The sequence below is a fragment of the Pristis pectinata genome, chromosome 1, assembly GCF_009764475.1.
Source record: "Pristis pectinata isolate sPriPec2 chromosome 1, sPriPec2.1.pri, whole genome shotgun sequence".
In the NCBI taxonomy this organism is placed as follows: Eukaryota; Metazoa; Chordata; class Chondrichthyes; order Rhinopristiformes; family Pristidae; genus Pristis; species Pristis pectinata.
The window spans coordinates 102,296,986-102,312,776 of record NC_067405.1 but is presented as its reverse complement, the minus strand read 5'-3'; the positions used below and the strand labels follow the sequence as shown (position 1 = coordinate 102,312,776).

Below are 15,791 nucleotides of genomic sequence, written 5' to 3'. Positions count from 1 at the left end.
AGAGAGTGGTTGGTGCATGGAATGCGCTGCCTGGGGTGGTGGTGGAGGCAGATACATTGGACAGGTTCAAGAGTTTGTTGGATAGGCACATGGAGGAATGTGAGATAGAGGCATATGTGGGAGGAAAGGGTTAGATAGTATGAGGGTGGTTTGATGGATGGCACAACATGGTGGGCTGAAGGGCCTGTTTTGTGCTGTATGGTTCTATGGTTCTGTTCTGCTCCGCCCCCCCCCCCCACCCATTTTCCCCCAATAGCACATTCTTCCTTGTGGAGACATCTCAAAATATGGCATGTAAATGCAGGTAGCTGTTGCATATGCTGTGTGCATGTTCCTCTCTCAGACAGCCAGCTTTAAAGAGTTGCATGGAACCATGTGTGATGGTTGATTTGCAAATGAAGAAAGCAACATCTGTCAATAAAACCTTGGTTTGTATGATAAGAATGGTAATGCAATAGACAAGATTGTAACTAGATAACTGAGAGGAATTGGAGGGAATAGATCTTGTGAGAAATTGATATTTACAGGGAGAAGGGAAAACACATTTACTTAAGTCTGTTAGAAAAAGAATGTATATTAAATAGGAATAAATTTAGAATTAAATATAGTTGAGGGTATATGATTTGATTATAGCAGCTTGTAGATAAAAAATCAGCTTGTACAAAATGAATATTGCTGCCTTGGTCTTTAATTGTAACCAAATGCTTTGGTCTAAAATCTGAAATCGGGTTTAACTGCCATTGTATTTTTACAATAATTGCCTGTGCTATAATTAAGCTGACGTGACAGGGAGCAGCTTTTATATGTGTTCTTTGGAAATGTAAATTATAGGTTGTATTGCAATCATGTTCTGTAACAGAAATGTTCTTTTACACTTTGTGTGTGTGTGTGCGTGAGAGAGAGGGAGAGAAAGCATACACATGCAGGTGGCATTTTGCTTTAGTTGTGACCCTTTTGCTATATTTAATATACCACTTTGCAATCCATACTTGATAACTTGAGTATCACAAATGGAAAGTTATTTTACCTTAACCTGTCTGGAGCAGCTCTCAGGAAATTAACGATGTGCTCGATTTTCAGTTTAGAAAAATCGTGGCCTCTTTGCAATTTTTAATCCCACTGCAACTCTTTCCACATGGCTATCGTTCAAGCAGAAACTGCTTTTAATTCTGATTTACAATGAGATGCATGGAACTTCAATTTTGATGGAGATTACTGTTAACTTTCCATTTCACCCTTCTGAATTTGTTTTTTGTCCATTCTGGAGAGGTGGACATTGCTGGGCATGCCAGTGTTTATTGCCTATCCCAAATTGTTCTTGGCTTGCCAAGCTAATTTGGGAATGAGTCAGTCACAGGCCAGACCAGATAAAAAAGGCAGATTTTTTTTCCCTACAAGACATCAATGAACCAGATGTTTTTCTTTTGAGAATCTGCTAGATTCCTGGTTGCCATTATTGATGCTAGTTTTAATTCCAGGTTTAATTGGTTATCTTATTAAAATTCTCAGCTTCTAACTTGTACCTCTAGGTCATTAGTCTAGATTTCTGATTAATATTGCAGCAATGTAACTTCTGTGAAACGGATCCATGGAGTGGGTATCCGTCCTCCTGCTTTGTCTCTGAAGGTGCATTGTCTGTTGTCAAACTGAATGGAACAGTTGCAAAAAGCCAGTCAGTAATTAATCCAAATAACATTTCTCTGTATCTGGAGTTTAAACCATTAGGGTTGATAGGCTTTTCAAATACATAGTGGATCACAACTACCCTTCATCTTTGTCTTCATCTAATGTTCATGTTCTTGCACTTTCCAGGAAGAGCTACTGCATCATGATCATAACTGGGAGTCTTGCCCCATATGTTTTATAGTATCCTGACTAATTATATTCTAGCGAATAACTAAGATCAAAAATCAACTACGAAGTTCCATAAATATTTATTTAAAGAGAACTTTCTTGCTTTACTGAATTATGTGAAAAGGGTCTTACCAAATTGGTCACCCCTCTCTATATCGCTGATTGGCCACATTAATTCTATTAAAATGAATATTTTACCTAAATTTATGTATCTATTTCAGGCTTTACCTGTTTTTATTCCTAAGTCTTTTGTTTTGATTCTCTTGACTCAATTATATCTTTTTACATATGGGAAAATAAACATCCTAGATTAAATAAAGTTCATTTTCAGAAAGCTAAACATAATGGAGGCTTTGCTTTACCCAACCTCAGGTTTTATTACTGGGCAGTCAATATACGAAATCTTACTTTTTGGTTACACTATATTAATCATGAGGCCCGTCCAGAATGGGTTTCTTTGGAAGCTAATTCTGTTTTAAAAAAAAATTTCCATTATTTCTTTGTTTGGCTCTTCAGTCTTTTATCAATAAATAAACTAACTGATAATTTGGTAGTCAAACATGCTTTGAGGATTTAGTTACAATTTAGAAAATACTATATGGTTTATTGAGATTTTCTTTGTCTCGTCCCATTTTTGCTAATTTTTTCTTTAAACCTTCTATGACTGACAAAGTTTTTAAAGAATGGGGTAGATTGGGTATTACTTGTTTTCAGGATCTGTTTACTGGAGGAAATTTCTTAACTTTTGAACAATTGTCAACTAAATATAATTTGCCAAAAACTCACTTTTTTCAATATTTGAAAATTAGAGATTTTCTCCGATCTCAAGTACATACCTTTCCTATAAGTCCTGATAAGAACTTACTAGATGTAATTTTTAATTTGAAGCCTTTTTATGATGCTTCAATATCGAAGATTTATGGTAGGTTATCAGGAACGAATAAGGTCCCTTTAGACAAAATTAGAAACATTTGGGAACGTGATCTGCAGATTTCAATTTCTGAGGAAACTCGGAATCAAATTTTTAAACTGTTTAATACTTCATCATTATGTGCACGTCACTCTCTCCTTCAATTTAGTGGTCCAGAGAGTTCACTTGTCCAAAGACAAGTTACTGCATTTCTATTCGGATATATCTCCTTATTGTGACAAATGCAGTCGTGGAGAGGCGGCTTTAATTCATATGTTTTGGTCATGTCCGAGTCTGGAAAAATACTGGATAGAGGTATTTCAAACTTTTTCCATACTTTTTAAAATAAATTTTAAGCCAAATCCTTTAACTACATTATTCGGGATTGTTGGAGAAAAAGACACAATTCTGGAGACTTCCAACTTGCACATTGGCCTTCATTTCTCTTATAGCCAGGAGGGCTGTATTGCTTAAATGGAAGGAAACTACTCCCCCCCCCCCCCCCCCCCCCCCACTCATGCTCAATGGTTATGGAATGTTACATCATCTCTAAATTTAGAGAAGATCCGTTGCTCTATTTCTGGATCTATTCTGAATTTTCAAATATTATGGGGACCTTTTTTGAACTACTTTCAAAACCACTGATTTGGTGCTTAAAGTACAGATATTGGCTAATACTACTATGTCTTTAGGATGTTACTAAACAGCTTCGGTTCTGGTAGTGGGGTTAGATTTTTCTTATAATAAAATTATTACAACTTATCAATATTAATTATCTTTTTTGTTTATCAATATGAAACATTGTGATTTCTAGTGTGATTCAATATAATCTATTTTATAACATTTTGTTTTTTTCCTTTGTTTCATGCACTTTGTATTTTTTATTTGAAATTAATAAAAATATTGAAAAAAAGTTCCTTGGGTCAGTGTGCTGGGCTCAGCTATCTTTTGAGATATCTTTATTAGTCACATGTACATCGAAATGCATCTTTTGCGTAGAGTGCTCTCGGGGCAGCCTGCAAGTGTCGCCACTCTTCTAGCGCCGACATAGCACGCCCACAAATTCCTAACCTGTACGTCTTTGGAATGTGGGAGGAAGCCGGAGCACCCGGAGGAAACCCACACACACATGGGGAGAAGGTACAAACTCCTTACAGACAGTGGACAGAATTGAACCTGGGTCGCTGGCGCTGTAAATTGTTATGCTAACCGCTACACTACCATGCCTTAATGAATGAACTTCATTCAGTGGTAAGTTTTTGAAATAGGAATGATCACTGATTGCACAATGTTCACTTCCATTCATGGAATTTGTCCAGATCAGTCACAAAAACAGTGGTTAGAAGAGCAGGTCAGAGGTAGGTTATGCTATGCTGCATAACTCACCCTCGCATGAAAAAAATAAACAAAAGGTCAAATTGCTGCTTTTAACCATTCTTGCCTGTGGACTGGATCATCAGCAAGGCCAGCATAACTCACCACCTGAGACCCGAAAGCTTTCCCAGTGTTTACAATCACAAGTTAGAAGTGTGGTGGAACACTCCCTAATTACCTGGATGAATGCAGCTCCAACAGCTCTCATATCTAGGATAAAGCAGCCCACTTGATCGGCACCAAATCAACCACCCTACTCATCTCCCTCTCGCACTGGTGTACAGTAGGGGCTGTATGTACCATCCATCAAATGGTCTGTAGTTACTCATTAGGGCTCCTCTGACAGCACTTCCCGAACTCTCAACACCTGCCTCCGCCGCATTTGCTCCCATGATGAGGCTTTCTACTCCAGGACATCTGAGATGTCCAACTTTTCTTTTCTAACCGGGGCTTCCCCCCGACTGTGTGGTCGAGAAAGCTTGCACCCATATCTCTGTCATTTTTCTGCACCTCTGTTCTCACCCCCCCCCCCCCCCCCCCCCCAAAGACCCAACAGAGATAGGGTCCCCATTGTCCTCACATTTCATCCCACCAGCCTATGTATCCAACACATCATTCTTTGCTCCTTCCGCCATCTCCAACAGGAGCCCACTACGAAGCACATCTTCCCTTCCCCATCCCTTTCTGCCTTTCGCAGGGACTGCTCTCTCTGCAACTCCCTAATTTTCCACACCGGGAACTTTCCACTGCCCCCGCCATAGGTGCAACACCTGCCCCTACACCACCTCCATCCAGGGACCCAAACAGTCCTTTCAGGTGAGACAGAGATTCACCTGCACCTCCCTTAATATCATCTACTGCATTCACTGCTCCAAGTGTGGCCTCCCCTACATTGGTGAAACCAAACACAGATGAAGTGACGGTTTTGCAGAACACCTGCCCTCTGTCTGTAACTGCAATCTGCACCTCCCCGTTGCCAGTCACTTCAACTCCCCCTCCCACACTATCACAGATACATCAGTGCTCTGCCTCCTCCACTGCCAGGAGAATTCCAAGCGCAGCCTGGAGGAACAGCGCCTCATTTTCCATCTTGGAACCTTGCAACCTAATGGCACGAACATTGAATTCTCCCACTTTAAGTAATCCCCACCCACCTTCCCCACACGCATTCCCACCATGCTTCTTCCCTGTCCTAGCCTGTCTCTTTTTTTCCATCCCTTTTCTCCCCCCTCTCTCCTTACCTTTGACCCATCCCTGATGGATCTGCTCTCCTCACCTCCCCCTCACATGTCTATCCCTGTCTTTTACCTACATCTTGTAGTGTGAAAGGTCATGGCTGTCATGTGACAGTGACAACACTGAACCCTCTGGTCGGATGACAGCATTGCTCATTGGGTCGGAAGCGACACCACTGTCAATCAAGGTTTGGCTCCAGCCCACCCATCAAGTATACACCTGAACAATTGGCTCATTTAAGCACCTTTGGCCTTGCTGGCACCGAACCATTGGACCTTTTGAATTACCTGGGCTGGACCACCTCCAGCACTATAAAAGTGCCGCATGTTCCTGGCTCTCTCTCTTTTCGACTGCCCCAGGAATCGTGGAACAACGCTGAAGAGACCATTGGTAAGAGTGTGCACTTCCACAAGGGTTAGGAGCGTCCTAGTAGATTCTAGGGAGCGTTGGAGCCAATGCTCGTACAGAGTCAGGGGGTCAGGCACCGTATTGTTTATTCCTTGATCATTTGTAACCAGTTATGTGCGTGTGTGTGTGCGCGCATCTCACCCCCGTTGCGATTTCCCTCATGTTCGCGATCTGTGTGTGTGTGCAAGTGTGCATCCGTTCCCATTCATTCTGTCCCTACGTTTGTCTTTGTGAATTAAATCATTTTTAAAATTCCAAAGACTGGTGTCTGGAGTCCTCTATCTTTAAGACCCCAAAGAACCTTTTCTCACAAAACATCTACTTATCACCACCTTGTGCCCACCCTGCTTCCCCTCTTTTGTCCACCTATCACTGGTCTGCTTTTCCCTCCTTATATATTAATCTTCCCCTTTTTCTATCTTCAGTCCTGAAGAAGGGTCCTGACCCGAAACGTTGACCACCTGCTTTTCTCCACGGCTGCTGCCTGGCCTGCTGAGTTCCTCCAGCATCTGCAGTCCTTTGTTTCTCTCAATATCTACTACCAAGTAAAAAGAGGGCAGCAAGTGTGGCGCATCACCACCACCTGCAGATTCCCTCCAAGTTGTACACCATGCTGACTTGGAAATATAGGGATCCTTCATCATTGCTGGGTCTAAACGTTGGCATACTCTACCCATAGCATCATGGGTATACTTTCACCAGAAGATCTACAGTGGTTTGTGAGGGTGGCTCACCACCACCTTCTCAAGGGCAGTTAAGGATGGGCAGTAAATGCTGGCCTTGCTGATGATCCCCTGATCTTGAAAACTAATACATCCCATGTGATCTGTTTCTACAGCAAGGCACTGACTAGTTTGGCCTTTACTTGTTGGGCCATTCTATAGCTCAGTGTCAAACCTCTCTCCTAATCTGTGACCATCTACAGACAAGAGTGGTTGAATAGAGCAATTTGACCTTCTGTTGATTTTGTTTTAAATGTGAGGGCACGCATAAGGTAGGAATACTTGAGTGTGGCAGGAGTAACTATGACTCTCTTCGCACAGCTGTCTTCCTGCCACCAAGGCCTCTTGAGTCTGGTTACATGGTAGCTTTGGTGATGTTTTTGGGTTCTCCATCACAGTGAGTCACGCCTCCCCGCTGATCCCGCCATTAACACCTGACTGGTGGCTGAAGTGATCGCTAGAAGTCCAAACTAAGGCGGTGTGGCTGCACCCTTCTCTAAACGAGAAATGTCGAACATTTGGATTGTTTGCAAACCTGGTTGGGCAGGTAACTGGATGAACAACTGCCCCATTGAAACACTTTCAACGGCGTTCTCCGGAAAATTCAATTGTTGCCCGCCTGTGCTAGATAAACTCCCTCCTCCACTCAAACCAGCAAGGAGGATCAGAGGATTAACTTTACCGTGGGTGCTCCAAAGATTCCAGGATAGGGCGGCATTCCGGAAAGAGGTGGGCTTGAGACCTCTCAACCCACTTGTGAGACCGAGTCTGAAAAGGATCGTGTAGATTCTATCAAAATGGTTGTATTCTACAACTCAAAGTACAAGGATGAAATGGGCTCAGATATATCACCAGAGTTGGCTCCTGGTGATAATGAAAAAAGGTACAAGTTGGACGGAACTTGTACAAAAAGGTACAAAAGGAAAAGGTACAAAATGGACAGAAGACAGAGTTGGCAATATGACTGAGACTTGCATTAAGATCCCGTCCAAGGAACTGCATCATGTAATGGAGGGTTGCCTTGATATTTTTACCACCATTGGTGCCTTTCATTCACACGTAAAGAAAAGACGCCAAATCCAGTCACTAAAAGCGATCTGTGCAAAATGTGGTAAAACCGGCAAATTGCACCCGATGGCATGCCATCACGCTAAATGCAAAGGGCCTAAAGGGCAAGAGAAATCACAGGATCGCAAATGTGAAATATGCAGCGAGTCCTTTAAGACCAAGAGGATGTCTGGGTGCCTGTTTGCTGCCACCACTCTCTCCACCACTCAGTGGTGCGCAGCAAACAGGCAACCAGACACCCTCTTGTATATTGTAGTTGCAGTGCATTGGCGACAGATTGTTTGTCCAGTAGCAAGTGCATCAAACAAACAAACAAACTGCACAGGGTGGTAGTGAGCTTCTGTCCGAGCTCTATATACCTTCAAGTTCAAGTTGTACTTTATTGTCATTCACCCATATGCTATAAGAACACATGGAGGGACAAAATGTTGTTTCCCCCAGACTCTCACAACAGAGGGCATACATAGAACAGAGGACATATAATAAACGCAGACAAAAAAATTGTGCAAGTACAAATAGTGCAAAAGACGGTATATACAGGATACAAAATTAGTGCAGGGTTAGTGCAAAACCAAGTTGGATGAAGAAAATACAGAACTCAGTGTGTTGCACTAAATGTATAAACATGCTCAGCAGCAGCCAAAGTTCTTGTACACTGTTGTGCAAACCAGGGCTTTTGACGTGGCATTTATCTGAAACTGCCTCTAGGGCATTCAGGAGCCTGACAGCCTGGGGGGAAAAAATAGCTGTTGAACAGTCTAGTAGTTCTGGCCCGGATGCTCTGGTACCACTTGCCAGACGGCAGTGGGACAAATAGGTCGTGGGAGGGATGAGAAGGGTCATCTCTGATTCTGCAGACCTTGCGTGTGCATTATGTTGTAGATGTCCAGGATGGAGGGAAGAGGTACTCCAATGATCTTTCCAGCTGTGCTCGCAATTCTCTGCAAAGTCTTACAGTCAGAGATGTTACAGTTACCGTAGCAGGCAGAGATGCAGCTGGTCAGGACAATCTCAATGGTACCCCTGTAGAATGTGGTGGGGGAGGGCAGGTTTGTGCTCTCCAGCCGCCATATAAAGTGGAGACGCTGCTGTACCTTCTTGGTGAGGGAGGTGGTGTTGGTTGACCAAGACTGGTCGTCTGCTATATGTATTCCCAAGAACTTATAACAGCTGACTCTCTGTATAATGATGCCATTGATGCACAGGGGTGAGTGGCCAACCTGGGCCTTTCTAAAATTCACAATCATCTCCCTTGTTCTGTTCACGTTCAAGGAGAGATTGTTGACTGAGCACCAATCCGCCAGCCTCTCCACCTCCTCTCTGTAAGCTATTTCATCGTTCCTGCTGATGAGGCCCACCACTGTTGTATCATCAGCAAACATGATCTGGTTGGAGCTTGAGTTGGCAGAGCTGTCATGGGTGAGCAACGAGAACAGCTTTGGACTGAGCACGCAGCCCTGGAGGGGCTCCAGTGCTCAGCCTGCTGATATTTGAGATAGTATTTCCGATGCGAACTGACCTTGCAGCAGCCCTGGCTTGAGCTTTGATGTGTCAGGTACTGCCCCATTAATGGTTGAGTATCTCGTCTCCTTTACTGTATAAGAACCTGCCATCAGCTTTTGAATGTGTGCTTATAATTATTTGCAGCTTTAATATTACTCCATTAAAGAAAATGTAGTTATATTTCAGAGCAATTTGAACATCGCAACAGTAAAGCCTGGCACGATAATATGACTGAATCAAAAGGCAGCATTTACAATCTCAAGCTGCTTGCCAAATAAACAGCTTGTTAGGGGTGCAGAATATAACCTGTAATTCCCTAGCACCAAGCTGGTTTACACTTTTGACTCCTTCAGTTTTTATTATTAGCTGCTTTGATACACACACTGTGCAGAGAGAAGTAGAACAGCTACCCTTTATAATACAGGTTAGTACATTGCTGGCTGACCAGCAAAAATAATAATGATGCAGTTTCACCTGGGAGTCAATGGAGGTCTCTATGTTAAGCCACTTGAGTGCAATTTGCATTTTATGCTCCATAATTACATGTTGCTTGTGGGTTGCATTTGGTGAGCGAGGCAAGTGTTTCAAGGGCACAAACTGAAATGGCTGAAAGAGTTGCTGACAAAGGAGATATTTTAGGACAGCATCACGAGGAGGAACTCTGTAGTGTTAGCCATTTGATGAATTATTCAAGTTGCTGATCTTTGAAGATGGGCACTGCAAAATCACCCTAAGTTGAATGTAAACATGAAAGGGACTATTTGCCATAATTTTCTATCTTGGTAGATAACATATTTATTTGGAGGGATGATTCTGATTATTTCTAATCAAATGCAGAGGGCCCATTCCATGATGCCATTCATCCAAATAATGTTTTCTTAGTGCTTTGGTTACAACTTTATTGTATTAATGCAATCAGAATGATGCAGTTGAGAGGCAAAACAAATTTTTAGCATAATGACAATATTGCCAGCATCTTTTTATATAGAAGAGAGCTTGAGATAAGCAACACTATAAATTCAAATTGAGCTATTGGCTTTAGTACTTAAGCTTTATTTCTCCTGTGGACTTAATTCAACTGTTTAAAGAAAATGCAGAAGTCCTCTTATTACAAGAGTTAAATTTCTTAGTACTGAAATGGGGGAAGAGTTTTTTGCATTCAGTGTCAGTTGCAGTGTTCAATTTTAATTCAACCTGCAGGGGGGTTTAATTTTGTATTATCAAATACATAGAGTTGTAGAGATATCTGTAATTTGAGGGCATGGAAGGCCTCATTCGAGTTGATAAAAATGATCCTTTTTGTAATCACACCTGCAGCAATGTTACTGTAGAGGAAACCTGATATCCTGAACATTGCAGTGACACACTCTATATTGGATAGCTTGTCACACACAACTCTTCTGCTGTAGCTCTCCACACTGCAAAATTATTGCTATCCATAACAGAAGTTCTCTAATCCAAATGTATTATGTGAGAGAAATGGCAAAATGTAGCACATGAACAGATTAAATGCATAAAATTGCAAAGTATAAATTGATTTTGAAACAACATGAATGTAGTCTCTTCCCACCCCATCTAAACATGAAGAGTTAATAACCTTGAAATAGCTCTTGAGATTATTAACATTAGTGGATCTTGTGTACTCCTTTGGTTAACTTACAGTAAGCTATTAGCATAAAGACTTCACAAGCATCCACCAATGATGGGATAGCACAATGGTGCAGCGAGTAGAGCTGCTGCCTCACAGTTCAAGTAACCCTGCTTCAATACTGATCTCTGGTGCTGTCTGGATGGAGTTTGCACATTCCCCCTGTATGGGTTTCCTCTGGGTGCTCTGATTTCTTTCTGCATCCCCAAAATGGCAGGTTGGCAGTTAATTGGCCACTGTAAATTGCCCTTAGTGTGTCAGTGAGTGGTAGAATCTGGAGTTGGGGAGGTGTGAGTTAAATTATTGGGAATCTAGAGAGAATAAAATAGGTTAAGGCAATATCATGTAAAAATGGATACAGATGAATTGTTTCCATGCTGCGTCTCTCTATGACTCTGTGAAATGTTATAAACCCTAACTATGTATTTCTATAGTATAGTGTATTGACATAATGATATTTCGTCTTATGAATTTTATTTTGCTTCTAGTCTAAATATGTAGATGAAGAATTCATTGCCAATGGTTGGGAGAATCTTGTGTTGAATGAGCCACGGCAGTTTCATCTTAACTCCTGGAGTCAGTGTAAACTTGAGGCACTAAGTTGCTCAGAAATAGGCCATATATGAGCAACTAAAAGTAACAAATCCAATACTCCATCCTGGAGCAATAGAGAGTTGAGATTGGAACTTCTGCGGACTAAAATTAGGGGCATGTGATGTGGACAACTGGAGCTAACAGTAAAGGTCTTGTCCCTTAATGCTGTACTTCATTTTAAAACTACTTAGTGGGATGAGGGAATAGAATTGTAATAAAGAGCTATTTCAGGACTGCTGAAGGGTCTCGGCCTGAAACGTCAACTGTTTATTTCCCTCCATAGATGCTGCCTGACCTCCTGAGTTCCTCCAGCACTTTTTGAGAATTGTAATGATATAGCCTTTTGCAATGCAAAATCTTTTAATTGTAATCATTAAAAAAAATCCATTATTAGTACACTAACTTCATGAGAATATGGATACACACTTTTTTCCCTCATCTCTTTTGTTTAAGAAACATGAATTCATCTTAGATTTAACAAATGACCAAACAACACTTGCTATTTGCAGAGGAAAGTTTCCAAATTTCTGAAATCCTCTTTCTGTGGAAATGTTTCCAAATTTAACTCTCAAACAGTATTTTAGACTCCCTATCAGTGGAAATTGTTTTTAGCATATTGGTTCTCTAATAACTGAAAACTTGAATCAGATCACCCCAAATTCCAGGTAATACAATTTTAATCTGTGTAATGTCCTCCAGTTTGTCAGAGTCCAGTTTTCTTTCATCTAAATCTGTGTTGTCCTCCATACAAGACTAATATCTTCTTCCTTGGGCTTATACCCAGAACTGTTCAAAGCTCTGTGTGGTTGAACTGGGACTTGGTATAACTCTTGTATTCCACTCCTCTTGATATAACGCCCTGTGCTTCATTTGCCTACTATATTTTTTGAATGGTTTTACCATGATATTTTATAATGATTCATGTACATGACCCCTTTTCTGGTTCTAGGTTTTATTTAGGCTTTATAACATTTGGGGAGTATACTATTCTATACAATTAATTCCAGCGCGGATGATCTTGTATTTGCCTGCAGTAGAAAGTTTGCCCAAGCTGAAGTTTTGCTCTTTCATATAATATGTTATATCTCTATCCAATGTAACATTTGAAGCTATGCTGCTCATAATACTGTCCATCCTTGTGTCATCAACAAACTTGGATATGTGGCTTTCTGCCCTATCATCTACTTTCTTACCTCATCATTGTTCACCAGTTTGAAGTAAAAGAATAGTAAGCTATTTCTTACCAGAAATTATTCCCCATTGTTTGAAAATAGTGCACTTGGTTGACACTGAGATAATGGAGAATTTGTGCAAATGTTTTTTATTAGACTTTATTCCAGAATGCTCTGCTTGTACTGCTGTTGACTTGAATTCTGAGTATCACATAAAAGTTTCTATCATTTGAAAATTCGAAAAATACCCAAGTGGTGGTAATGAACTGCTGGAGGAACACAGAGGGTCAAGTAGCATCTGTGGAGGCAAAGGGATGGTCATTGTTTCAGGTCCTTCAGGCTGCCATGTTCATACTGACCATTTTGCCCATCTACACCAATCCCATTTACTGCATTAGGGTCCTATCCGTCTATGCCTTGCCTACTTAAGTGTCTGTCTAAATACCTCTTAAATGTGGTAATTGTATCTGATTCCACCACCTTCCCCGGCAGCATGTGCCAGATATTCATCTGTGTCTTTTTTTAAATCAAAAAAAAAAGAAAAATTACCCCTTAGATCCTCTTTAAGACTCTTCCTCTCACCTTGACACCAGTCTTCTCTTGCTTTTGATACCCTTACCATGGGGGGGAAAATAGTTTTGGTTATCTAGCTATGCCTCTCATACTTTTATCAGATCACCTCTCACCTTCCTTTGCTCCAGGAAAATCTTAGCCAGCCTCTCCAATATCTCCACATAACTAAAATCCTCCAATTCAGGCGACATCCTGGTGAAGCTCTTCTGCACTCTCTCTAGCACAATCTCATTCCTACAGTATAGTGAATCGAACTGCGCACAATACTCCAAGTGTGCCCTAACCATTGTTTGGTAAAGTTGCAACATAACATCCCAACTTTTATATTCTGTGCCCCAACCTATGAAGGCAGTCATGCCATATGCCTTCTGCACCACCCTATCCATCTGTGTGGCCGCTTTCAGGGACCCCTAGGTGCCTCTGTTCATCTACATTCCTTAGTGCCCTACCAATGCTGTATATGTCCTACTCTGATTTGACGTCCCAACAGGCATCATCTTGCACTTGTTGGGATGAAATTCTATCTGCCAGTGCTCCGCCCAACTTTCCATCTGATCTTTTTATGATCTAAGTGTTACTTCCTCATGAAATAGTCAAATGTCTACTGCAGAAGGTATAATTAATTAGGGAAAAATTTGAATGCAATCTTGTAATGTATGGATTTATTTTTGAACATTTTTTATGTCTGTATCTTAGCTCGCGTATGGTTTAATTGTACAGAAAATGCCTTTTGGCTGTCGATCAAATGTACATGACTGTTATGTGAACGATAGATGATCTGTGTCTGTTAAAATCCTTCTAATGGGGCAGATTTGTGCACACTTTTTTTGGCAATATGATCCAGTCTGTGGGTGCTAATCAAAAACTCTAATCTGCCAGTAGTTCTGTCAGTATTTTGCTGTAAAGAGGTCTACAAGGAATAAATGCTATTTAATAGCTGTGCCAGTATTCTGTCACTCAGAAGAAAAACGAGTATTGAAAACATGTGGTTACAGTAAAATCACTACTTTCTGAAAATTGAGGCCTCTCTTATTCTGTTTCATTGAACCTTTGCAGAGTTCTGTCTGCATGTAATCCTGTTGAACAGTAGGAATTCTCGAATGTATTTTCCTAATTCACACTTGTGAAAACATTGCAGTATTGGAGAAAAAAGAAAAATATTCTTTCACCTAATAAAGATGTTGGACTCAGTTTATTCCTCTTTCACATTGCCTTGCTTTGCCTTCTCTGTTCATTTCCATTGTATATGGTATATATTATGGCACTTTATATTTAGTTGGAAATTGCTTTACTTACTGTAGAGCAGTTAAATGTGCGAATGTTTGCCTCTGGCACAAGCTTCTACTACATTTCCTCCACCTGTCTGATTTTTATATCGAGGATTGTGTCACTAATTGCTTCACATTGACCGTGCCACTTTCAACAAGGTCACCAGACCATCTTTGGAAAGAGAGACCATACCATAAGGCAACACGTATGATGTTGCTGGTGTTAAACTGCTTGTTTTATGGTACTTTGTAGATTAAACATTTAGACTGTCCCTAATTGTCTTTTCGCTGAGTATTACATAGAGTACTTAAACCACTGGTGCTAAGAGCAGAGATATGAATGGGAAACATGAAAAGGCTTTCTCGCCATTTGGGTGGAGTTAACTTACTGGCACCTTATATCCTTGCACATACAGAGGCATTGAAACAAGTTAAGATGATACCTATTTACACACATCATTTATTATTACAATGACTTGACCTCTGCCATTAGTATGGTTCCACGCAGATAATGTTGCTGCTAGGGCCGTTATCTGGAGACCGTCCCTATGAACACACTGCCTGACATGAGTGGTGTCGGGCTTCAAAGACAGCTGAAAGAGTAGGTGCAAAGTCCCAAATAAAAGCAAGAGTTTTAAATCCTGACTGTAACCCAAGTGATACCTTGATGCTGCTAGGCTGGGAAAATACAGAATTTCTCCACCTAGTTTTATGGGTAATGCTGAACTCATTTTGTTTCATGGTGGTTTAATGTACATAACCTTTTGACCCTGTGCTAGTCCTTTGGAAGAGCTATACAATCATCTCTTTGTCCCACTTTTCACTTTAATTGTAGATGACGCTTTCGCTAAAAGCATTTGCCTGTCTTTTGGGAGTTACTGTTGAACCTGTTTCCATTGCCCTCCCATTCTGGGCATTCCAAGTCACCATACACCTGCAGACATTAATTTTTTGCCCACAGGCTGCATTGGTTTTTTTTTTTGCTAAGTTCCTCGTGTTACTGATATTTCTATAGTTATTCTATCCGAACATACGATCTTGAGCACCCCTCAAATCTGCCTTAACTCTAAAGAGGAGATGCTTGGTTTGTCCATGTATTTATAGTATTACAAACCTGGTACCTATTCAGTAAATCCTGCCTACATTCTCTCTGAAGCTTTGACATCTTTCCGAAACACTCATGCAAAGATTGACTCAAAGCTTGGGGTTTGACTGTTGTTTATAAAGTGTTAGAATAGCTTCCCTGTTTACTTTACTACTGATATCTCCAGATGTAAAGCCACGATCTCATTTGTCTTTTGAACAGTCTTTTCAGACTTTTCATAAAATTTTGCCTTCATAAAATTGTATATGTACACCAACGTAATACAACGATGCTGGAAATCTGAAATAAAAAATGGACATTTTCAGCAAGTATGGGAAGGGGAACTGAGTTATTTAAGTCAATAATCTTCCATCAGA

General features: G+C 40.9%; 1 protein-coding gene across 6 annotated transcripts in view; it reads left to right on the top strand.

Moving 5' to 3' along the window:
• stxbp6 (syntaxin binding protein 6 (amisyn)) overlaps positions 1-15,791 on the top strand; it is a 250,154-nt gene that overhangs the window by 118,951 nt on the left and 115,412 nt on the right. The gene's annotated exons all lie outside the window — the stretch shown is intronic.